Raw genomic sequence first — 24,719 nt, 5'->3', positions numbered from 1 at the left:
AACATAGGTTTTCCCTTCAAGGCTCAGCTCCCGGCGTTCCCAGGAAGGTGCATGTGATGGGGATTCATTCATGCCCACCAGGGATGAGGAGAATCGGAGTGAGCGGGGTCACTTTGTGGGGTGACAGGGGTGCAGAGTGCAGCGAGGCTGAGCTGCATCGACGCTCCCCGTAGCACAGCTGTGACCGTGCAGCTCCTGCTGCTGGCGGGCAGAGGCTGGAGATCTCTCTGTGCCTGGAACTAGGTGTTCTTGTGTGTCCGTCAGACCAAATGAAGTGGTTCAGCTCAGTTATTTCCCATATGCAGGGACTGGATAGTGTTGGAAAAAGCGTGTGCTGGTGCATGTCTGCTGGTGTGTCTGCGCTTCGTTACTGTCTGTTGTACCAACACACTCCCGTAGCGTGTGCGGGCTGGTTAGTCTGGTAAGAGGCTGGTCTGAACCCTGGTTAGTCCCTGCTTTTGGTAAATTAAAGGAGATCGTTGCTGCACAGCAGTGGGATGCCTGGATGAGGCTGGAAGGCAGGACAGCAGGGTGCTGCAGCGTGTAAAGCTGAGTTGTGTTCACATACGCTCAGAACAGGTCCCGCAGGCACAGCGCTCTGTTACATCAGTCTGAAATAAAATGTGGAAAACATTGAGACACTACTGCAGGCGCTTTTCGTAATGCAGAAGTCAAGGTGCACAGTGTTACCGCATCAAACTGGGGCTTGACCAAATAGCGCATCTGTGTGTAGAAGTTTCTGCCAAGAGCTACACTTCTTGGTTGTTTGTGTGCAAAAGAAGTTTCCAACGTGCTCCTTTGTGAGCAGTATCTCATACCAACGGGCCTTGGTACAAATGCAAACAAGAACTTAAATACACTGATTTACAATGTACTTAGGCTTTGCAAGGCTGCTTTGCCAAATCCGTTCACCTCTCGGTGTATTTACATGTGCAAATTATATGGATGGAAACAAAAATTAGACTCAACTGTGATTTTTATCAGAGTACTAGTGATGTCTCACTGGAGCATGGGTTTTCAGAGGCTTTCCACTAGCCGATTACATTTACGTGCAAACTTTATAATGCGTTTGTTCTGCTTCTTCTTTTTTTTTTTTTCTGCCCAAGCTCTTGGGTCTTCTGCTACCATTAGGTGGGAATCAGAGGATTTAACAAACTGTTTTGGAGTCAGAAGACTTGAGGGGAAAAAACCAGGCTCCTGCCATTTCCAGCTGAAGCCCCTGTTGCTGATCCCAGGTGTGTTCTCCGCATGGAGGGCAGCGCGCATCCTCGGCTCCTGCTGCCCGTGCCTGCCGGCAAGGACTTCTACTGCAGCTTTCAAGAACCTCTCACAAGACACACAAGATGAAGCATGAAAGGTTGTCTGGCAGCATGTAAAGAGCAGCAAATGTCATTGCATAGAGCTTCTGCCACTGTGGACTCCGCGGTGGCATTTGCTGTCCTGCACACATGAGGGTAGAGCTGGAAGGACCCGGGGATGGTGACAGTGACTGACAGCTGGTGCTGGTAAGGGTCACCTCATCCTCATTAGCAGATGCTAATTCAAATTCTTTAAAAGGCTGCTTTTCTATAATAAATTATACTCCCACATAATAGATTTTCTCGCTTACTCTGATGAGCAACTTCTGTTCTCCCTGGTGATAGCTCAGTGCTGACTTCTAGTGCCTGTCTTGAAGAGGTAGAGGAGACAGTAAAGTCCTTTTTTTCCTCTTTGTGGCAGTGTCACCAAACTCTGAGCCAGAGTCCTCGTGGTGCTGTTTCAGCCTCACCTGGGGCCACAGCCCTCTTTCACTGTGTTCCCTTGAGTCTTCTCAGGGCATCTCTTGAGCAGAAGCATCCAGTCCTTTCCAGCAGTGCAGTGGCAGAGCAGAAATTCGGGGGTCACCAAGCAGGGGCAGAGGCTCTGCTCCCTTCTATAAGCCATCCCCAGCTGCAGCGGGTGCTCCAGGCTATGGACAGCCTCAGCCGAAACGGCTGCCTGGCCTTGTGCCGGTTCAGTCTGCAGCATGCAGGGCCGTGGGTGGAGATGTGCTCTGCCATCGGTAGTGGTGGCAGTGGTGGCACTGGGTACCAATCTGCGGTTCGGTCTGTGCTGTGCAGGGCCATGGGTGGAGATGTGCCCTGCCATCCGGTGATGGTGGCACTGGGTACCAATCTGTGCTTAGAGGGGGCTGCAGGACAGGCTGGGTCACCCACAAACTGGGCAATTCGAGTGGGATAAACCCCTCCTCAAAATCCAGCAGTGGAGCATCTGTCGTCAGGTAGGATGCGCTTTGTGCGTTTACCTCCCTTGCCCTGTGTGCTGCTGTGGGGTCACTGCTGAGGCGAGTGGGAATGACTGCGTGCAGGGTACTTGAAAGAGAAAGCCTTTGAGCTAAAAGTGCTGCCAGAAATGACAGGTGTTAGTTAAAAGGCTCAAAAGCATGTGCCAGTTGTTAAATAAAGCGTTTTGCCCTCCATGGGTTGCTTCCTGGGATGAGGAGCAGGTAGCAGAGGTGTCACCTGTGCCAGTGAGACAGTCCCTCTCTGCAGGGACCTCTGTGTCACCAGGACGAGGTCTGGGCAGTGGCGATGGACCCTGCAGTTCACAGGGGAGACGGCTCTGTGGCGGTCGTTCCTCTGTTGGCTTTTTGATGGAGGAACTGGCTGAAGGATGCTGGGTCAAGTGGGTGGTGGACGTGGCACTTCACCCTGAGCAGGGACCTGTTCCCTCGGCCACGGTTGCTTCCCTTCTTTCCTTTCCTTTCTCCCAGGGTGCAGCGGTCCTCTGCCCTCTGTCTCTTCCCACCATTGCTCGCTCCTGTGTTTTATAACCCTTCGTGAGAAGGATGCGGCCATTGGTGGTTTATATCAGAGGGAAGTTCTCCTGGAAATGGCTCTAACAGTGACAAAGGAGCTTAATTCCTTGGTCGATAACAGAATGAAGACTGAGCAGGTCCTGATTTCACAGTTGAAGAGCGTGTTTTATTGCTTAAAAATACTTTTCTCTGGCTTGATTTGGTCCAAAGTAACACTTTGCTTAACGGAGACGTTCTAGTTGCCGAGTGCTGCATCAAGCAGTGGGAAGGCGGAGGTGAACCTGGAGGGGTTCAAGGCCAGGCTGGATGAGGCTTTGGGCAACCTGGGCTAGTGGGAGGTGTCCCTGCCCATGGCAGGGGGTGGAACTCGATGATCTTTAAGGTCCCTTCCAACCCAAACCATCCTGTGATTCCATGGTTCTAAGGGGCTGGGTGCAGCAAACAGTGGGGACCAAGGATGGGGTTGGGATTGCTGCGGGCAGCACCCCAGCACTGAGGGGGTGGTCTGTGAGGGGGTGTGCAGGGAAGCCCACACCGGGAAGATAAACTGCCCATCTGCAGCCCAAGCAATGCCTTTCTGCCCATTGGACTGACTGGTCCAGTGTAACTCGGTTTATTGTGTGTTTGCATCATTTTGGTGGCCGAGGCTGCTGGCCACACCAAGGGAAACGCTGTGTGCACACAGGCTGGTCCCGCGCTGCTCCCCCCTCGCCTCCCTGCCCACGCTCGACTGCGCTGAGCTGCTCTGACAGCACCCTCCGGCACCGTTAGATCATTTTCCTCTTATTCCTGGAGTACTTGGTACACTTCAAAACTACCCTCACCTCATCTAAACTCTGCATGTGGACACAGCATCTTTCCCGGATCAGCCTCACTGCGAATATTTTATTTCATCTCTGCTGCTTTCCCAGCGGTAGCTGAGCCCAGCTGTGCTGTATCACTGAAAAGCTTGTGACAGCAGCTGCAAAAAAATCACCATGAAGCTGCAGCGTAAAATGCCCTAGTGGCTTCAGAACATTTTTATTGTACCATCGCTGGACATTTGGAGGGCTTGCAAAATCTTTATGTTTGAAACAGACCGTTCTCGGTGGGCTGGGGAACTGCCTCTGAAATCAGCCGTGCCCTTTTGATGCTGTGCAAGGTTGAAGACTGGGGTTTTTTTCAGGTTTTGGAAGTGGTGTCAAAGTCACAGCTGTCTTACTGGACAGTCAAAGGGAGCAGCATCCCTTGCGCATCCCTAGCTTTCCAGGCTGTAAATGCCAAAATACACAAACACCTGCATATGTGCAAAAATAAAAAAAAAAAAACAAACCCAAATCATAAAAAAAAAAGCTGCTCAGTGCAGAAATCAGTAGTGGGTTGAAGTGCTCTTCTGTGTCTCCAAACCCTGAGCACATCCCCTCTCAGTTTCCATCGGGGTGATGTGGGATGTAGTTCTTGGCCACGACTGAGCTGTCATTGCTGGGGGTGGCTGTTGCACCTGCCTCCTGTCTCATCCTCCTGGGCTGGATCCTGCCTCACTCTGTAGCGTCCCAAGGTTGTACAAATGAACAGATTTGCAGGGAAATGGAGTGCTTCATTTCACATGCTTCTGCACTGTAGCTGTGCTCAAAGCCACTCTTACTTTGCTGTGAAGGCTGTTCCATGTGTGAACAGGGAGAGGAGATTGCCTCCGCTGTGGATGCTCAGAGCTGCAGATGGGATTCCCACGCAGCGTCTGGGCTCTGTGTGCTGCGGGCTGGTCCGTGGTCCCTGCCTGGGTGCCCAGGAGAGGGGAGCAGATCAGCGCCTTTCCTATCCCCACTACCCAGCTCCCCACAAATTCTCGTTAACCCACAACCCAGCTCTTCCCGGGTTGCCAGCACGGTTTGCATGTCCTCAGCAGACTATTTTGAATAAAACAGTTCTGCAAGCTAGATCGTTGAAGGTCAGGAATACAGACAAGCTGGTGGCATGTCCTCAGCAGACTATTTTGAATAAACAGTTCTGCAAGCTAGACCATTGAAGGTCAGGAATACAGACAGGCTGGTAGGGCTGGGGCTGGCAGGATGCTTTAAGCCGTTACCACTTTGCAAGTTATCTGCATCCAACACAAACGAGAGATATTGGGCACCAGCTGCATGGGCTGAGTGGTTGTTGCCCATCGTTGTTGTGAGCCCTTAAACACCTCAAGTGTTAACTGCAAGCAAAACATTCGAGGCTCTTAGTGACTTTAAGCTATTTTTGCCAGCCTGCATTAGCAGTGCATGACTCACTGCCATTAGGTATCCCACGACTTTCTGCAAAGAGGCTCTTGGTGACCTGTGCTGGCCCTGTCTGGGTCCCAGTCCCCTTGGGACATTACCCAAGTGTTGCTCCAGGACTCTGTGCCACTGTGACGCCCGGCTGCGCCTTCCCCTCGCAGCACAGCAAGAGCTCCAGATTTCCCAGTTGTGCTCAGAGAGCGGTGGGAGCTGACAGCATTTCGCTTGATCAGAGGGGAGGGGTGTGCCCAGAGCACACAGTGCAGGGACCCACTTGGCTGCTTTAATTGCTTCTAATTAATTACATTGCAAAGGGTCGTCACGGTCTGTCAGGGTAGAGGAGCGCTTGCTGCTGGAGCCCTGTTCTGCACGCTGTGAGTCTACGGTATCACTGGGATCTAGAAGCAGACAGCTTTAATTTTCAGTCAAACTTCATCTTTACTATCCAGAATCACTTTGTATCATCAGCAAACTTTGTCATTTTCCTCTTTGCTCCTTTTTTTCCAGCTCATTTTTGAAGGCACTGGATGGCTGGACACCCCAGGTGACTGCCCGCTCTGAAAACTGACCATTTCCTCCCACACTTTGTTTCCTATCTTTTAACCAATTATTTATTTGTGCATTGACTTTTGCTCTTGTCTCATGAAAGATGAGTTGTTGAAGGACCTTGCTGAATGCTTTCTGACAATCTAGGCAAACTGCAGTAATATATTTCCCTTTTCTACACCCCCATACACTCCTGTTCTGGAGGCAGAGCTTCTCTTTTGAAAACCTGTGCTGCCTCTTCCCCAATATGCTTGTCCATGTGTCTGTTCACTCTTTTCTTCATTCCAGTTTCTCCTGAGTTGTTAGGCTTACTGCTCCATAGTCCTCCAGATCATGACTGAAACCTTTTTGGAGAATTGGTGTCACATTAACCACTTTCTTGTCATCCGCTAACAGAGAGTTTGAAGCAGGAAGGCACATGCCACAGCTGAAGCTATTTCATTCCTGGGCTTCTTTATAGCTTTTGGGTGAATACTGTTCTAAATCTGGCATCCTTGAAATAAATTCACACAGGAAGGGAGATCATAGTCTGGTGTATTTATTTTACTTCATTGATTGTCTGGCCTTTAACTCGCCATATAATAAGAAATCTATTTTTTAGGACATGGGGTACATTATGCTGCCTTAAGATGCCTTTAACTCGCCATATAATAAGAAATCTGTTTTTTAGGACATGGGGTACATTACGCTGCCTTAAGAATACTTGGGCTGGGAATGTTGCTTTTAAAAATTAATTTTAAAATATCAAGTCTTGACTGCTGATCCCAGGTCCTTTCAGAAGGGACAAAGGAGCTGTTAAATGTACCAGAGAGCATTTTTCCAACATCTGCAGCTGTTAATAGATAACCCCTGGTGTTATCCGGGGGGCTTTAGAAAGGAAAGGAACAATGAACAGGAAGCAAAATAACAATAATCTTTCAGCTGTACAGAACACGTTCTTTCCTGCTAGGACTGGTTGTGCCCTGGCTCTCACCATTCCAGGCTGCTTGCTTCGCAGCTCTTTGTTGGCTTTCTGTGATCATAAATCTTGTTATGAATCTGAGTGTTTCTGTGTCTTTCCACATTCTTCTTAGAAGCACTTTCTGTAAATGTTGCGCACATGAGTCTGGAAAATAAATCCCTACAGGGCTGTTAATGCAAATTGGCGGTGTTTAAGCTCAGTGAGCGTGAGTGGCTGGTGCCGGTCTGCTGTGATGAGGGGTGGGCTGCATGTATCTGCTCCAGCTGTATTTAGGGGGTGTTGAACCATGTAGGAGTGGCATCAGCTTTAGCTGGGCAAGCCCAGCTTTGGGAGGTGGCTATGGCTTGAGGAGCTGCTGACACCTTGTAGGTCCACGAGGACTGAGAGGCAGCAGGAGTTATAAAACATGAGCATGAGCATGCAAAAGTTTTGTTATTCCTAATGCAAGGTCTTGCTGTGTTTCGTGTTTGTACCCAGTGGCAGTTGGGTGAGGGGGTAGCAGAAGTTAACAGAAGAGCCTTATCCTTATCATAGCTTGAAACTGGGATTGATGCTCAAACTGCTTGTGGGGTACAGGCAGTAGTGTTGTAGCATCTGATCTACTTCATCTCTGCTGCAGAGGTGCGGGTATGTAAGCAGCAGCTGCAGTGTAAGGAATGTATGAGGGACTTGTACATTCCTGTCTACCTTCCTTGTGTTCCAGAGAGGGGTGAGTCCCAAATCTGTATTTCACTGTTTATCCTACTGCTACCCTATCTTGCACTTTGCTTAAGTTTGTAATTGTAATGGCTTACACCTTTGGATTTTATGAGCCCTCTCAAATTATTTAATTTCTTTCCTGTAAGAGGATTTGCTTTCTTTCCTTTCCCCACCCCTCCTGTGGTTACCCATCTCTCCCATGTGTTTATTCTGACTGAGTGGTTGCCTTTGCTGGGATGGGTGATGGATAGGAAACCGCAGGCTGTGAAAAGAACCATTGCATTGCTTTCTCTCAACGTGCAAGCAAGGCAGAGGGGTCTGCCATACCTACCTGGCAGATCCTTTTCTGCGGCAGAGGGGTCTGCCATACCTACCTGGCAGCTGCTTTTCTGCAAGCTGGGATGCCCTCGGAGAAGTCTGTTTGCTCTGTACCCTTTGTGTGTCTGTACTCCTGTGTTGTTTGGTGATGAAGGGGCAGGGAGGCAGCTATAGGGTGTAAGGGGGAAGGTAGGAGGGCACCTGGAGTGGAGAGGAATGAAGTGAAATGGCCTCAGCTCCTTCTGAACCCTCAGAAGCAGAGTCTGAGCTGTCGCGAAGGAGATGTCTTCATGTTCGCTCAGACCTGAGAGCATCCAGTGTCCCACCACGGTGTCAGACCTGCCCCTTCTCTCTTGTTCAACAGCATCCAGTTGGGTGGGAGGCAGGTCTCTTGGCAGCTCCAGTCTGGCCCTTCACCAAGTCTCTGTGCTGGGAAATACTTTCTTCTTTGTCTCTGCAGGGAAGCCCTCTTGCATAAAGAAGCAATCTTTTTTTTTTTTTTTCTTGCACAGTCCCTACCTGGTTCCTGGTGATGACGCTGTGGCACATGCGGTAAGCTGAATGCTAAAGCACTTCAGCCCTTTCCCTTTTGAGTCATCCTTCTGCTTTGGATTTTCTGCACTTGTAGCTTCTGCTCATCACTATTTTCTCATTCTCTTCTTCCCAGGGTAAGATAAAGTTGACCCCACGGCTCTTCTTTTTGTACATCTGATATAAATGTGCAGCCCTCCATCTCCTCCTGTCATGCCTGTGACTGTGAGAACGCCGATCAAAATGCAGGTGACTTTGGTTTTGTCAGGGGTGCCTGAGAACTGAGATTTAAAGCTGGCATGCTGTTCACACACTTGGTCTGACGGCAAACCTGCTGAGGTGCTGTGCCTCTGCGGACTCGGCTTCCTCCACGTCTGGGAGATGGCAAGATGGGGAAGGTCCTGTGACTTCTGCTAAGGATGGCTGTACCATGTTCCTCTTTACAACAATCTCTAAGTGAACAGTGTTCAAGTTACTGGTGCTCCCTCTTTGCTCCAGGTCCATGATATCAAACACTAGAGCTCACTCACAGGCAGTTCATCACTAAGTAGAGTGGGTGAAAGAGCTTGGTGAAAAATCATGCCCTCTTGAATGAGAGCTGGTGCTTGCTCCTCCTTCTCAGCCAGACAAGGCTGGAACAAGAGAGGTGCACGGATTTGTGTCTCTTTCCCGTGAAAGCATCCTAAGTAAACAATTTTGCCCAAGGAAGAAGTAAACTTGCAGAAACCCCACAGTTGTAGCTGTTCCCAAGAGCTACACTGGGTGTTCCCTGGAGGTGTAACTCACAGCTGAACAACTTGGAATTTTTCCATCAGGAAAATCTTTCAAGACTTCAGAATATAGAAGGGGGAGGGAGAAGGGGGGAGGGGGGAAAGGAAAGGGGTTTTCTCCCATTCTGACCAGACATCCTAGCCTTCTCTCTCAAAACTGGTAGCATGTTGTCCAAAAAACATCCCAGCTCTCATTTGTCAGCATTTTGTGACAAAGCTTCGTGTCAGGACATCTGACAGGTGTTGCTGTGATTTCTGCTGGTGTGAGCCAGCACCCGGGAGACAGCGTTTCTCAAACACTTCCATCTGCGTCACTCATTCCTCTCATGTGCCAGATCCCACTTCGCCTGTTTGTCTCTCGTCTTGCACAACTCTTGCGTCGTGCCAGACTTCTTCATCTCTCTCTGTCACTGCTCCGTTCTTCCCCGTCTGCATCCGCGCTCCCTTTGCTCCAGGTGAGCAAACACCAAATGCATTGGTGTGGGTGGGAAGCTAGTAACTGGGCAGCACAGATGGCTTCTCATCATCAGTGGCCTCTCCTGTGTGTACATCTTTGATGAACTTTATTTTTTATGGGCTGCTTTGAGACATGACCTTGCCAAGAACTGCTCTTCCCAGCCCTGTGCCGATCTAAAGGTCCCTGTCTATGCGACATCTTCAGTAGTAGCAAAAATCTAGTGCCTTGGCAGATGGCAAGTAGGACCCAGTGGCTTGTAGGAGAGCATGGTAAAAGATGTGAGTGCAGAGCAATGATGAAGTTTAGAGAGAGAAATAAGTCGGTGCAACCATCCAGCCAATTCCTTCTCCATCGAGTGGTCCATCTGTCTGATCCATGCCTCTCTAATTTAGAGACAAGGCTGTCATGTGGGACAGTGTCAGATGCTTTGCACCAGTCCAGGCAAATGATGTCAGTTGCTCTTCCCTCACCCACCAACGCTGTAATCCCATCATAGAAGGCCACCAAATCTGGCAGGTAAAAATTGCCCTTACTGAAGCCATGTTGGCTGTCACCAATCACCTCCTTATTTTCCATGTGCCTCAGCATCATTTCCAGGAGGATCTTCTCCACGATCTTGCCAGGCACAGAGGTGAGACTGACCAGGCTGTAGTTCCCCAGGTCTTCCTTATTTCCCCTTGTTAAAAACGGGGATTATGTTTCCCCTTTTCCAGTCAGCCAGAACTTTACCAGAGTGCCACGACTTCTCAAATATGATGGATAGTGGCTTGGCATCTTTGTCCGCCAGTTCCCTCAGGACCTGCAGATGTGTCTCATCAGTGCCCATGGATTTGTGCACCTTCACGTTCTTTAGATGGTCTCGAGACTGATCTTCTCCTACAGTGGGTGGTTCTTCCTTCTCCCCGTCCCTGCTTTTGCCTGCTGTGACTTGGGTGGTGTGGCTTGGACACTTATCAGTGAACACAAGAAGAAGTAATTGAGTACCTCAGCCTTCTCCATATCCTGGGTAGCCAGGTCTCCTGTTTCCTTCCAGAGAGTGCCCACATTTTCCCTCAAAGGAAATGAGAAGGAAACCACAGGAGGGAGGAGACTGGAAGGAAACGAGCCCCTGGGAGCAGTCACCCAGGGTGAGGAGCGGTTGGATTTGATGTTGTGTGTGTGGTTTGCATGGAGTGATGAAACAGCTTTGGAGCAGGGTGAAATCTCCCTGAACTGCCCCGGGGCTGCTCGGCAGACTGCGCCGTGCTATGTAATGGGCAGGCTTCCCACAGGGAAAAAATAGGCCAGCTGAGCAATGTGATACTTTGGCAATAGCAGCTTGTGCATCATAAATTAGGAGATGGCCTCTCCTTTGACCCACGGTTCAGTCTTGCTCTGCTCCGGTGCTTGCTCTTACCAGGGCAAGCTCCCAGCTGTGGGAAGCGTAATCTGCCCACATCCTCTTGCCACCTCTCCTTTGGCTGTGTCGTGGCAGGGGCTGGGCTGACATCCTGCATAACCTTCTCGTGTTGCTCAGGTTAATGAGCCCAGGTCTCAGCTGCGTGTGCACTGAATAACAGAATAACCATGGGCTAATTCTTTGCAGACAGCTCTGCTGCATTATTTATAGGTATGAAGTAACACACTGTCCGTGAAGGGAACATACGGGTGTCAGTGCATGGTACAGCCTCTCTGTTTGTCTTACAGCAGCCTGTACGCAGCTATCTCTCTTTGTTCTTTTCCTCTTTCCAGTAAAATTGGCTAAAAAAATGCCAAAATATAATGAGCCAAAATTGTACCTAGTAAGACTTTGACTTCAGAAAGACAAGCATCTGTCCCGCTGGTATTGATTTACCATCCATGCTATCGGTGTTACCTCTTAGTCTGAAATCCTTCCTGCGGTTACGCTTAAATCCCTTAAGCAGAGCAGTCCCCACATGTCTCATACTTGTCTTCTTGCCGTACTCCCTGCCTACAGATGATGTAAAGATGACACAATTCCCCTGGTCAAATACTGCTTTCCAGCTCTGAGATTCACAGCTCGCAGCCCTCCTGCCAAGTTAATCATCATTTAATATACTTCCTCCAAAATCTCAACCTTCTCCAGAGCTCCTTAATAAAACAGATGAGAAATGTCAGCATAAAGAGGCTTTTTAAATTTAAAAGTATGATTCCACTGATATTTTCCGTCGTAAAGATTCATTGAGATAAGAACTTTTAAAAGCTTTTCTTCTTGTTGCTTCATCTGAATCAAAAGGGTGTTTGGATTTAGCAAAATAGTGTGTTTCTATTGAAAAGAAACTTTCAATTTCAACCCTTCTCATCATGAACTCTTTAATGTCTCATTTTCCAGTTAATGAGAGAGCTCAGCAGTACAGCTTTCCTTTCTAGTTTGGGGTAGAAAGTAATTTCAAATGTCTTAACTTCTATGAGGAAATTCGTCAGTCCCAAAGAGGAAATAAAACCAGGAAGAAAATGTCTTAGTTATCTACTGTCTCTTCTGCTCAGCTTTAACTGACAAGTGTGTGTAAGCATTTCCCTAATCTAAAGAAAATCAATATCTACAAGAAAATTAATGTTCTTCCTTTTAACCTGTGCGGCGTAGTGATGCTTTAAGTTCACTCAGCACCAGCTTCTGCCTTGTGCTTCCCAATGGGAATTGTCTTGGTGAGTCGAGTGGTTTTCTGAGCATTAGCTCTAACCCGGAGAATGCTCCCATAAAGATAAATTGGTTTATTTAATAGCCTGAAATGTATTTGTATGTGTATAGAGCCCAATATAAAAGCTATCAAATACTGCTTTCCTCTTTTCCTGTGCCTGGAGCCTGACTGATTGATGGTACTTGAAATGCTGGAGCTCTGAGCTGCCCGTTGAGATGCTGGGAGGTGAAATGTCTGGGATGGCACGTGTGCGAGAGCAGATCGGTGTACAGGGCAGCCTTTGTGCCCGGAACCCGATCAGAGTGCTGTAGAGACCCCACTGCTCAGTGACCTGTGGCAGCGTCTGTGTTGCACTTGGCAGAAACTGGTTTAATGGATGGGGAGGTTGTGGCTGCAGGTATCCTCTGTTGATGGAGTGAGGGAATGGAGCCGTGAACTCTGGAATGGGAGGGATGCGGGTGGAATGCCCTTCCTGTGGCTCATCCATCCTCATACCTGGCAGCACTGGGGGCAGCGGGGCTGTGGTCAGATCCCTGGTCAGACCTTCCGAGAGGAAATAATTCTCCAGAACTGCTTGTGACCCAACAGAGCCACCTCCTTGCAAGGAGCATGACTGTTCTGCACCTCCTGGTATTCTGAGGACTGGGTGGTGTACCTCAGTCCTGCCGGTCAAAGCCCCCGAATCCCTGATCTCTGTGTCCCTGCCCCCCCAGCAGGGCGGGATGGGAGGGAGGCAGCTGGTGCGTTTGAAGATGCTGCAGCCAGCGTTCCCGGAGGACAGTGCGATGGGATTAAAATAGCTGTAGCCTGCAGTCACAGCCTTTCTACAGCAGCAGCGACAGCAACCCAGTCCCCTAGTCTTGAATTCAGATCTGCAAGCGGGTTCCCTTTTCCCATTGGGAATTCTCTCTTTCCCAGTTCCCGTAGCCAGTGTTCAGTCTGTGGGGCACTCAGTTCCCCGAGGCATCGTGTCCCAGTAAAGCCGAAAGCTGCGAGGGCCTCGCTTCTGGGAACAGCTCCCTGAATCCAGGTGCTCCTGCCGAAGTCCGAGTCTCCGATCTGCTCCATGGATCTGTCGGGATGATTTTTGTGACGGTGGTTGAATGGGCACGCTGCCCCCTCCCCTGTCAGGCTGTGCTCTGTCTGGCTGCTTTTCTCTTTGAAGCACGGATGAGACGGTGATGGAGCGAGGTTTTGGCTGGCTCCTGTAGAGAAGGCATCTCAGCACTGACCCATATCCAAAGGAACACGGACGGATTACAAAAGTTTGTGCACTGCAAGGTCCTACCAGCAGAGAGAGAGAGAAAGAAAGAGAGAAAGAAAGAAAGAAAGAAGAAAATAGGATTAAAAAAAATTTTCCCCTTTATTTCCAGTTTTAGGGCATTAACACCTGTTGGACCGTACTGGTGCTCTGAGCAGCAATTTATGAAGAGTTGTTGCCTTGACAAAAGTTTTAAGCTCTCTGGGTTGCTCAGCTCAACCAAATGTACCTCCCACCTCTGCTTTGTGCTAATGTTTTGAAAACTGCGGCTGCACCGGGCAGCAAAGAGTTTCATCCCTCTCTGGTAGCCAGCTCCGATGCTGCACTCACTCTGAGGTTGACACCGGTTGTATTTTTTCCTTCCAAAGGTGTCAGCAGTGCTTGCCCAGGGGCTGGGCCCTGCTGGTCATGCAGGCTAGGCTAACTGCTGACAGCTCCCTCGACAGCAGCCCTGGGATCTTCTCGAAGGCTGTTCTTGGGTGTCAGTGCAGGTGACAGTATCAGAGGACAGTGCTGTATGCCGCTAAGTGGTGAGCATCGCCTTTGCCTCACAGCAAGCCGTTCAGAAATCAGATTTCTTGATCTCTCATAATAGTCTTTCAAAGTGGGAGTCAATGCTCATTTGCCTCGGTCCTCACAGCAATGCCTCATGGTGTTGCTGCATGGTCCATCTTTGTCCTCTCCAAAAAGGCTGTGTTAGATCGCAAGGGCACCAGTTTCTCCTTGCTTGTTCCTTACAGACGTGTCGGCTTTAGTCCCAGCTGTTGGGATTGGAGTTTGCTGCTTTAACAGATGGTCGAGGAAGGGGAAGAGGACGATGGGCTTTGCCTTGATTTAGGTTTTGGTGGTCTTTTTCTCTCCTGGGTTTCTCAAGATGCTGGGGCTGCAGAGTGAGCAGAAGGGGGGGAGAGGGCATCTGGTCCTGCCGTGGGATGCGAGGCTGGCTCAGGAGCCAGACTCAGGTGAGGATGCTTGGGCTCCCTGCTTTCCAATTTCATAGTTCAATTAGATGCACAGACAGAAGAGGATTACTGCAAAGCCAGCCCTCGCCTCTCTGTGAATCCTGCAGAATCAGGATGAAAATTGAAATCTCTGAACACTGAAACCTTCTCAGGGTGAAGGACCTGAAAGCATTCCCTGTTCTGCCTCCTCTGGGGTGAGCTCTTGAAGTGGGGATGTCTCTCTTATTTCGAAAAGATAAAGATTTTTGAATATTATTCTGGGGATTTAGCTGCAGGCTGCAGCTAGGTCTTAAATGTTTTTGGGAATAAGAGCTGACTTGGTTTAGAGCAAGAATCTGGAATTTGAGCAGGTGCAGGCAGAGTGAAGCGTGGCCGTCACCCCGGAGGGGATTAGGGAAGCTTTGCCAGGCTTATTCTGCCTAGCAGAGCAGAGGCTGGAAGGAGGGCTGGGAGCTACCTATGCACGTGGCTGGGAGGTCAAGAGAGGTAAGGAGAAAGCTGCTTAAACTGAAAGACTGTGTTAGCTCATAAATGAGTAGGTGACAGTTTGGGGTCCCTGGGGCATCCCTGCCTGCCAGAGCAAGGAGGCTGTAGGGACCAAGCCTGAGCTGTTCTCAGGACAGAGGTTGATGTATTTACAAAAGCGGTTGTGTGGCATGGTGTTTGCACTTTAGTAGTCCCCCTAAAATCCTGCTGGGGGGGGGGGGGGGGATGATGGCCTTGATGTCCCTTAAGTGTGTGGGCTTTATCTTGGTCAGAGGCGCTGCAGCATCCCCTGGCCTCTGCCAGGTCCTTGTGTCGAGTGCTGCTTTGTTGCTCGCAGGCAGCCTGCACGGGTCCGTGCTGGGCTTGACCCAAGCAGGAGTTTGCTCAGGGGCTGTCAAATCCTCATCTCTGCAGGCAGAAGCTGGGCTATAATGCTTCACTCCATGAGTAACTTCCAGAGAAGATATTGCACTTTGCTATCGCAGATCATGCACAACTTTTTGATCAGTGGCTAATTCTTGCTCTGAAGAACCAAATGGCTAAAAACAAGCGCAGCTCCATGGGTCCAGCATCTGTCCTGTATCACACTGTGCATCACTCCCCAGCCCTGTGTGGGGCTGTACTCCCCTGCCATCCCAGGGCGGTCAGCAGTACTCGGAGCTCTCCCTGCGCTGAGCGTAACTTCCATGGAGAAAGGAGCAATTGCGGCTGTTCTCGTATCTCCAAAACACAGGGCTTGGGAAGCTCTCCACGTGTGGAGCTCATCTCTGGCTCTGTGAATCTTGGCACGTTTGATTGAGTAATTCCCTTCCTAGGCTGGGAAACCTTAATCCAACAGGGCGGAGGAGTGTAGTGATGGGTAGAGTGTGGTGGGAGTTTGGGGGGGTTTTTTGTCTGTTATGTTTGGTTTTTTTCTTTTTTTTTAAGGCTTTTCTGTGTTATCAGCACATGCCCAGCAGTGGTACTTGCTTGGGCAGCTATAATTTTCTCATTGCTTCCAGTGTGAACCTGCCTGGCATCTCAATGCTCCCATTAGTTGTTTTCTCTGAAGCGTGAGAGGCAGCAGCTGTGAGCATCCCAGGGCTTTCAGGGAAGGTGGGGAGCTGTGAGTTGTCTCCCCTGCCAGTTTTACAGGATGATTTTGGATTTCCAGCCTCTCCCCACCCTGCCTGGTGGATAATAGAGCAAAATAACAGAGCTGCTTCTTGCTGGCCTGAGATGCACAAATTAGTGCTACTCCTTGTTCACCACCCAAGGGCCGGAGGGAGGGATTTAGATGTCCCTTTAGGCTCGCTACCACCGACAGCTGATCCTCCCAGTCTCTTTTCTGACCGTCTTGGGTCAAAGCAGGTCTCAGGTGGGTCCCATGTGATTGCAGCTCGGGCACAGGGCAGAAGCTGAAGGGGATGGTGTCTGAGCAGCCACGCCTCTGCCACCACTGGTGCGGGGGGGACATGAGCCAGTGGCCTCCTCCAGTGCTGGAGATGCGGGGGACTGCTCTGCAGCTGCCCTGACACCTGCGGGAAGCTTCAAAGCAAGCAGGGAAAGGGGAGACAAAGCTTTTGGTGGGAGGAAAAATTTTTTTGGGAGTGTTTAAACAGATATTCATACTGATATAATTCCACAGCTTGTTTGACCCTTGTTCTTGTCTAGCTCATGTCTCCTGTCTATTGTGTCGTTCTGCTGTGCTAATTTGCTAAATGGTTCCTGTGTGTAAAAAAGAAAAAAAAAAAGAATCACACCCCCAAAAGCCACAAAACAAACAAGCAAAACCTCCTACAACCCTAAAGCCACAGTGATATTTTTCCTATTCTGTTACTAAGCACAGTTCTGAGATTTTACTTCAAAGGGCAGAAGCAGAGAGTGGAACAGGCAGCAAAGCTCACTGCAAGTCTGTTTGCTATAGCACATGGTTCAAAGGGCAGTGAAAAAGCGTCCTTTATCTTGGTGGACCTCCTGATTGGGTCTGTATCTCAATCAAATTCTTTATTAATCTCTGACACCTCTTCCAAGGTCAGGATTTACACTGATTTTTTTTTTCTTTTCTTTTTTCCCCCTTTGGTAGATCTGTCTGTGTTTGGAGAAGTGATAGCTGTGTTATAGCCAGTTTCACTTTGGAACAGGGTGCATTTGAAGCAGCAGTCTGAGAGCGTTAAGGTATTAATTTTCTCATTTCCATGCAACTTTCTGTTGGTTGTCAGCAGCCCCCAGAATCGTAACCCAGGCTGTTTCTCTTAATGCCTGTGGGTGTCAAGGTGCGAAGGCGCACTGGTGCCAGCCTGAAATCATCACCCAGCCTTGGACCTGCAGGCAGCAGCGCGTAGCCATCCTGGGGAGCAGGCTGTGGTCCCTCTTATTCCGCTGGGCAAAGAAATGTGTGAAAAGAACAAGACCCATGGGGCCATTTGTGTTACAGTTGCCCTTGGGATGTTGTGCTGTGGGCTGGGACTTTGATTTTTTTTTTTGACTAGCCAGAATTTGCAAGAAGGAATTGAAATCACTCTCCTAGCTTTTGGAGAATTTTAAAATTTCTTTTTATATCTTTGTAATGCTTTGCAATGGCTGCTGCCCACCAAGCTTGGTAGTGCCTCTGCCGTGGAGATGCTCGGGTGGCTGTGGTGGTGGAGCAGGAGCTGGCCGGAGGGACCGAGCGGGTTTTAACCCTGGGGGATGCAAGGGCTGTAGAGGAGGAGCAAGGCTGTTCCTGCATCCTGCACATTCATCTGCTGGGGGATGTACTGGGCTTTCAGGCAGGGATTTGTGTGTCACAGCTTATATTGGATCTTATCTACCTGCTCAAAGCAGACGGCATCTGAAGCTGATGCACTTAATCTCTCTCAGTCTCTGTGTGAATACAGATTGAATCACAGGTAAGCAGCTCGTTCTCTTGGGTAACTTGAAGTTACCTCCACAGCAGCTCTGGATGCTATAACAACGTCGTTAGTACTGGAGTGAAATGTGTTTTCAGATATCCCTAAATAGGCAGAGATGAAGATGACTGATTTGATTAATGCCTCTGCCAATCTAGATTTATTCCAGCCAGCAGCCTTACCTTGCCTGACCTCCATTTCAGAGCTTCTGATATGAATGGCTCTGTTACTCTAACCCTGCCTCACTTGCAGTCTCTTCTAGTAAATAATCCACCATCGGCAGGGGGGGAAGTTTTGAAATTGAAATTATTTTTTTTTGTATAAGACACACTTGTTCACAAGGGTCTGGATTTTTCTTTCTTGCAATGGAGAGTGATTTGTGTGGCCCTGTGCCATGGTGAAATAAGGCTCAAGTTCAACATTTCCCATACAACATTGCCAATGCTTCTATCCGCTAAAATAGGTTTAACTCGATTGATGAAAATTTCATAACTGTTGTTGTGGTGTTGGGATTGAACAGAAATCAGACCTCTGGTTTCCGAGGTGATGTGGGGAACAGATTTGGTGCTTCCAGGGCAAGGAAATGAAGGAAGTTAGTTTTGTTTGGTGGTGGGAGAGGGGACAGTACAGCAAGGCAAATGAACTTCTGAATCAAGCCTCTTTGCCGAAGGACATACAACCTGTATGAGAAGAAAACCCTATAACGAAATTTCTAAGTGAAACTGAGCATACCTGCAGTGCCAGTTTCTAGGCTGATTTCTCCTGGCTTCCTCCATCTGCTCCCCTGATGGGTCTTGGCAGGTCCCTCCTCGCAGTACTGACCTTGTCCTGCCTCGCCACGGAAGAACAGCGTGTTCTTTCACCGGCGTTTCTGTGTGCTGCGCCCAGCAGAGCAGCTATTTGCGAGCATGAAGGCTGCCTTCTTGGTCGACTTTTCAGGAATTCACTGTGACTTTGAAGCTCTGTATTTGGGGATCAGCAGCTTGGATGTCTCTGGTCCGTCCTGGCTCAAAGCAGTCACGGCTGGTGCCTCCATACAGAGCCCCCGCTCTGCTGCGGTGACAGTTACCGTAAAACTGCTTTGCTTGCAAACAGTGGTTGGAAGGTCTTTGCGTTAGCCTGCTTAGGGGGATTTAGAGGAAGGCAAAGTCCATCTGCCAAACTCCAGTGTCCCATGGGATGTCTTCCTTCTGGTATGTTGAATAGGGACAGAATTGTTGACAATGGCTTCCTTATTCCATATGCTTTGAAAAATCAGTGCTTGTAGCAGGGAACATCTCCCTGCCCACCCAGACTTAAGCATTGTTCAGAGATGGTGACACAGCCTATTTCTTTATTTTTTTATCTGTCTGGGTGGTTGTCAAAGGCCTCTCGAAACAGGGAAAGTGGCACCACTTTATCTAACGTGGAATGGTCTCTCCTTTGCTTTGACTTTTTCTCCCCTTTAATTTACCTCCATAAATCAGAAATATCCCCTTGCACTTGTTCGAGGCCAGACTGCATCATTTGATAATAATGTTATGCTCAAAAATACCTAAAGTTGGAAAAGCTTCAACAAAAGAATTGTGGTATTTTGGGGCAACCAGCCTGAGGCTATGTTTTCCCCAAAACCCTCAGCAAAAGAAGTCCAACATCAGGAGCACTCATCTAACGGCATACATTTACATTGGTGATGTAAAAAACCCCACCACTGATCATCTGGGCTTCTGTGGTGTTCTTCTCTGAAAGGTCTCCAGGCTTCTCTAACAAAGTTGGAATTTGTTTGTTAACAGATGAGACTTTTAAATCTGATTCTGCCACAACTTCCTTTAGTGACCTAGGGCAAAAAAAAAAAAGTTATTTAAACTCATCTGAGGGCAGCCTCTGTGCAGCCAGCAGGAGTTCAGGCCGGGTGAGAAGTTCCCTTGAGCTGGCCGGTGGTGAGGACATCTCCCCGGGGAGATGAAGGGAGCGAGGAGGAGGCTCTTGAGGCTGATGGCATTTGTGCTGAGCTGACAAATGATATCAAGATGTTTTTAGTGCATTCAAGTTGTACTGCTTCTCCGGAAGCCAAGTAGTGTACGATGGTCTTGAGCGCAGTCTTCAGGGACCTCATTTAATAACCGTTTAACGAGTGTTATCCTCATAATGAGGCTGGGAGTTACAATTGTCAACAAATGCATTATCCCGTATTTTGCTGATGAAAGGGAGCAGAGGCTGGAATAAATGCTGGGGGAGGCTGCCAAGGTCAAGAAACTCTCTGAAGCCCCCAGCCAGGACCTTCCCAGTCAAGCCCAGCTCTGTTGTTGCTGGAGATGCTCACCGCGGGCTTTGCTGGAAAGGCTCTGTGGTCCCAGCCGCCAGCAGTGCTACCGCAGAATGAGTGGCATCTTCCCTGGCCGAGCCAGACAGCTGTTTTATTGAGACAAGCACTAGTTTTATGTTACATCCCTGTTCTCAGACTGTGGATTTTCTGCCTGCGACTGCCAAAACGTCAGTCTTTGAGGGGAACAGGGGAAACGAGGAAAATGGCTCAAGTTTTAAAAACCAAGGCAGAAAATACAGAATCTCATTCAGCCCGGCTCGGGAAGTGTTTATCTTTAAAGCCAGTGGGGAAACCTTTAGAAAGCACAACAAGGCACCAAAACAAATGCACAAACAAAACCTGTGTTTTCCCCAGTGATAATCCAACCGCCAAAAAGGGAAGTCTCCTGTTCAAAGCGTGACTCCTCAGGCTGGGGAGGTTCAGATAAACCCAAAGCTGGTTAGAACAGTGCAACTTATGTTTCCTCCAACAGCCGCTTCTGATTTCACCTCTTGTTTTCCCTGGAAAGCAAGTAGAGTCTTGTTTCTTTTGGATAGAATAGGTTTGGGGGATGCCAAAACACTTTTCATGTCACAGATTTCTGTGGCGTTTAAATGTGGAAGCAGCGCCGTTGCTTGGTGGGAGAGGCTTCACCATCGCAGCTGGTGACCAAAGCACGTGGGGCTGAATGCTCCTCGGCAGCGTTTTTGACTCTGCCATTGACTTGCTGCCTGTGGTAGACTTGTCCGTTGGGAAGAAATCTTGGACCAGGAGTGAGAAGGTGGAGGGAGACCCAGGGTATCTGAGCACTGTGGTGATGTGGACCGAGACCCAGACTGTCATGGGCTGTGTCTTCACCAATGTTGGCATGCTCTTCATCGAGTGTGGGCTTGTGGGTGTATTCCTCCTGAACCATGATGAGTGATGCTCTACTGAGCCAAAACTCTGCCGGTTTAAAGATAACCCCTCAAAGCTGTCATACCAGGCAGGCTCTCTGTGTTTTAGGACCATGGTGGTCCTGGGTTCTGGGTGTTCATGTATGTGGTTCTGGGCTTTTCTGTATGGTCAAAGGTTCAGTCTCTGACCCACCTGTTCTGTCCTCCTGGCATCTCTGCAGGTCGCTGGATGGGGACGAGAGGAATGAAAAGCACGAAGCAAACTCTGCACCCCGGGGGAGCTGGGAAGGCTTCTCTGACCTGTCCTTTGCAGGAAGGAGGATGTCGGAGGTGGAGGAGAGACCCAGAAACCAGATGCTTCCATTGCCCTTGCTGGAGAGCGGAGCCCCTGGGGAAGCTGGGTGGTGGTGGTGGTGTTCAGCAGAAGGGGAAGCTTCTCCCTGAAGCCTGTTGGTTTGGAAGCATGCCACTGTTTTAAACTTGCTGTTTCCTGTGAAAATATTCCTCCTGCCTCCTGAGCTGCCAAAGGAGCGATTGTGTTACTGTGAATCTCTGCTGTAGCCAGTGGAGTGACAAAATGATCGGGTTTACCCCTTGGCCTTCTCACACTCCCTGTACAATGAGCAAAGTGGAGCAAGAGCAGCTTTAAGGTGACTGCGTGCTCTGTGGCAGCTCCTTGTGCTGGTGCTCGATCCATCTGCTGGATGAGGTGCTTTAAACAAACATCCGTAGTACTGCGGGAAGCCCGAGAGATCTGTGCTGCTGAGGTTTCGCTGTATACACTGGGATAAAAATTAAAGCTAAACACACAAAAAAAAGGGGGGTTTTTTGTGGGGGGGGAATGTATCTGGAATTCCTGAATAGCTTGTTTGCAGCCCGGTTAGCTGGAGCTCTGTGGAAATTGGGTTGTGCAGCAGAAAGCTGTGAGATAAAGTACTGTGGGTTTAGGACCACGTTGCAAAAAGTCTTTAAGCAGATGAAGCTGCTTCGTTGGTGGCTTTCCAGGGGCGAGAGCTTCTCCAGCATCCAGCAGAGCTTGCAGCCTTTATCCCCTCTTCATGCTGGTCACACAATCCTGCCTGTTAAAGCTGATCCAGCAGGCACACAGCTACTCTACTGGCACCTTTCTGTCTCCAAAGCAGCACGGCTTTGGGGGGATGCTGCAGTGCATTGCATAGCTGGGGCTTTGGTATGACCTACTGGGACTGGAATGGGTGTAGGCTCTCAGCTGAGCCTCTACTTTGGAATTAAATGGTCATTTTCCCTGACTAGAGTTGTACGTGTAATGCTTGTTGTGGTGTCTGGCTTGGTGACACATGTATTGCGGTGTCAGGTAGGGTCCCTGGCTGTGACCAGCATCCTACTAAGAAGGCCCTGCAGCAAGACGAAATGAGAGATAATCTTCATTTGAGGCCATGTGGGACTTGCTGTGATTGAGATGTCTTGAGCAGAGCGTTTTGAAAGAGTGAATCATTTGGGAAAGTCTTCTGGGGGGGAAAAAAGATCAAACCAGGTAGATGTAATGCCAAACTCCTGGAAGATGGTGTGAGTATGATGATATCTCATTTAAAGACACCTGTGAAGTGGCATCTCTCTGCAAGCGCTGTCATTCGTTTGGTGTGCTGCTTGAGCAAAAACGGGTCCTCTGCAAAACTGATCAAAAAGGATGTCAGAATGAGTTACTGGCCTTTTTTTTTTAAATGAAGTTGTCTCACCCCACTGTATGCACAGGGTTGAAAGTGTGGCTAGGCTGTATTAAACAGTGTAGCTGGCTCCGGAGAAACACGAAAAAGATTCATGAAGCCATGAGAATGTTGAAAACCAGGAACCATTTAGTGGGTGGTTAATAAACTCAGACTGTGAAGTGAAAATCCACTTTTTTCTTTCTTTCTTTTTAGCAAGACAGCCTATGTTTGTAAGAATGACAACTTCTGTCCCTTCCTAAATTCATGGCTTTTAAAAATATTTACTTCCATGAATTGTGGATGTTTTTCATAAAGTGTGTGAATATTTCACCTTTCGTCCTCAGCACGCAGTTGTGGGCGCTCACCCTACGTGCCCTCTGGTTCACCCCCCTGCAGCCTCCCCTCTCTGGGTGTTGCACACACAGAGCAAGAGGAATAACCATCGCTATTAAAGGAGCTCTCAGGAGTTTAACATCTCTCATCTGCTGTAGCACTCAACATGCTGCACAGGTTTTTAATTACCTCCTGGTGATTAGGAGCCCAGAAAATCCCATCAAAACAATTAAATAACATGCACCTGACTGAAGGCAGCCTGCACGCTCCGGGGGCTGCAAAGCCCCGTCCGTCCCTGCAGGCTGAGGATTTGCCCTGGCCTGGGCACCTCCCACCAAGAAGGGGGGAAGCCTTCGACTTTTTGCACCATCCTTGTCTCTTGGATGAGAAAGAAAGGCAAAATGCTGCAGGTGTCAGGTCTTAGGGATGGTTTAGTTGTTTCACTAGTTTCAGTTGCTGAATTCATTTGCATCACATCTGGCAATATTAAAATTCCATCTATGGGTGAGCTCCTGGGTAGTGGAGGACAAGCAGCGTGGAAAGGAGGAAACTGCTGATTTTCACAGCAACCCAGTCACCGTTCTCCCCAAGAGGTGGTTGTTAGGAAGAAAGCTTTGGTGCTCCAGTTTATATGGCTGCAAGTGCAGGGAAAAGAAAGTTTTGGTGTCTCAGCAGAGCCTTGTTTGGGAACATTCACCAGTGCTTGTATGTGAAGTTGCACTTGGTGTTGTGTGTAGTGGCTCATCTCACCTGGGCTGAATGGATGTTCTGAAAATTAAGTGCTACCTGAACTCCTGCAGCTGGGTTGAAAGAGCAGTCCCAGTTGACAGGGCTTTAAACAGGCACTTCCCTCCCTCTTTATTTTGTAAATGTTTTATCTGCTTCATTATTTTCAACTCAAACAGTAATTGCTTTGTATGGATTTAGTAAAGATGCTATAGCAGGAATATTTTCCCCTGTAAGTGCTCCCCCATCTCTGGGTTGAGGTCCCAAAATGGGTGTGCCGTGGCTTGTCTGACCCCTGAATTACTGCAGGTGCCTTGACTGCTCTTGTGCAGGAGGTACCACAAGTGACCCTGCCCACCCTCCCCAGAGCAAACCAGCCCTACAGCCCGACCTGCCCTTCTGCCATGGAGCGCCTGTTGAGGTCATCACTAATAAGTATCCAAACTCATTAAAACTGACTATCTTCTAAAGAAGTTCTCGTTTCCTGCCTGTAGTAAGGTTTTCAGAACAGAGCCTGGCAGCAGAGCTTGGCCGTTATCTTCCTGCGTGAGCGCCGCGAGAGCCTCATTGACCGTGTTGTGATCAACTGGAACAACCTCAGCACTTCTGAACAGCGTCGCTTGAACTCCGTGGAGGCTCGCCTACTCTGTAGGCACCGTGTTTGAAGGATCTGAGCTTTCCTTTGGGGAGCTCGTTCAGTTTGGGATCACAAAGATGGGGAGTCAACTGGGTAAGGAAAAAGCAGTTTGTTTCCCTTCCCCTGGGCTGCTTTAGAACAAATTTTAAACTTGTGGCTTTTGTAAATAGCAATTTTGTTCTATGCCAGAAGAGAGGTGGTGGAATGATCTTGACTGAGGAGACTCTTTCCAAAGTCTTGATCCTCTGGGGAAATTAAAACAAAACCAACCGTGAGGGCAGAGCTTTGGTCCTATGGTTTTTGTAAGCCAGGAAATTCAGAGAGGGTAGCTCTTAAAAATGCACCTGGTCTCTTCCATTTGGTTTGTCTGGGGGTTTTTGTTTGGTTTTTTTTATTCCTGTCTGAGAGGAACATACATGGGCACCACAACACCTGTTCCTCTGTATCTACTCGCAGTTTGTGTTGCGGATTGAGCAGAGCACTGACTGTATCCAGAACTGATGTGCATCCCCAAGTAGTGCTGGAGGACCTGGCCAGTGGTGTGTCCTGCTTTGGGTTCGGTACCTGCTGGCCACATTACTCCCACATTTCCTGGCTGGTTCCTCCCCTCCCACCCTC

This window comes from Pterocles gutturalis, unplaced genomic scaffold (genome assembly GCF_000699245.1).
Source record: "Pterocles gutturalis isolate BGI_N339 unplaced genomic scaffold, ASM69924v1 scaffold6330, whole genome shotgun sequence".
Classification (NCBI taxonomy): Eukaryota; Metazoa; Chordata; class Aves; order Pterocliformes; family Pteroclidae; genus Pterocles; species Pterocles gutturalis.
The sequence above is the reverse complement of the archived record's forward strand: the minus strand, read 5'-3'. Positions refer to the sequence as shown.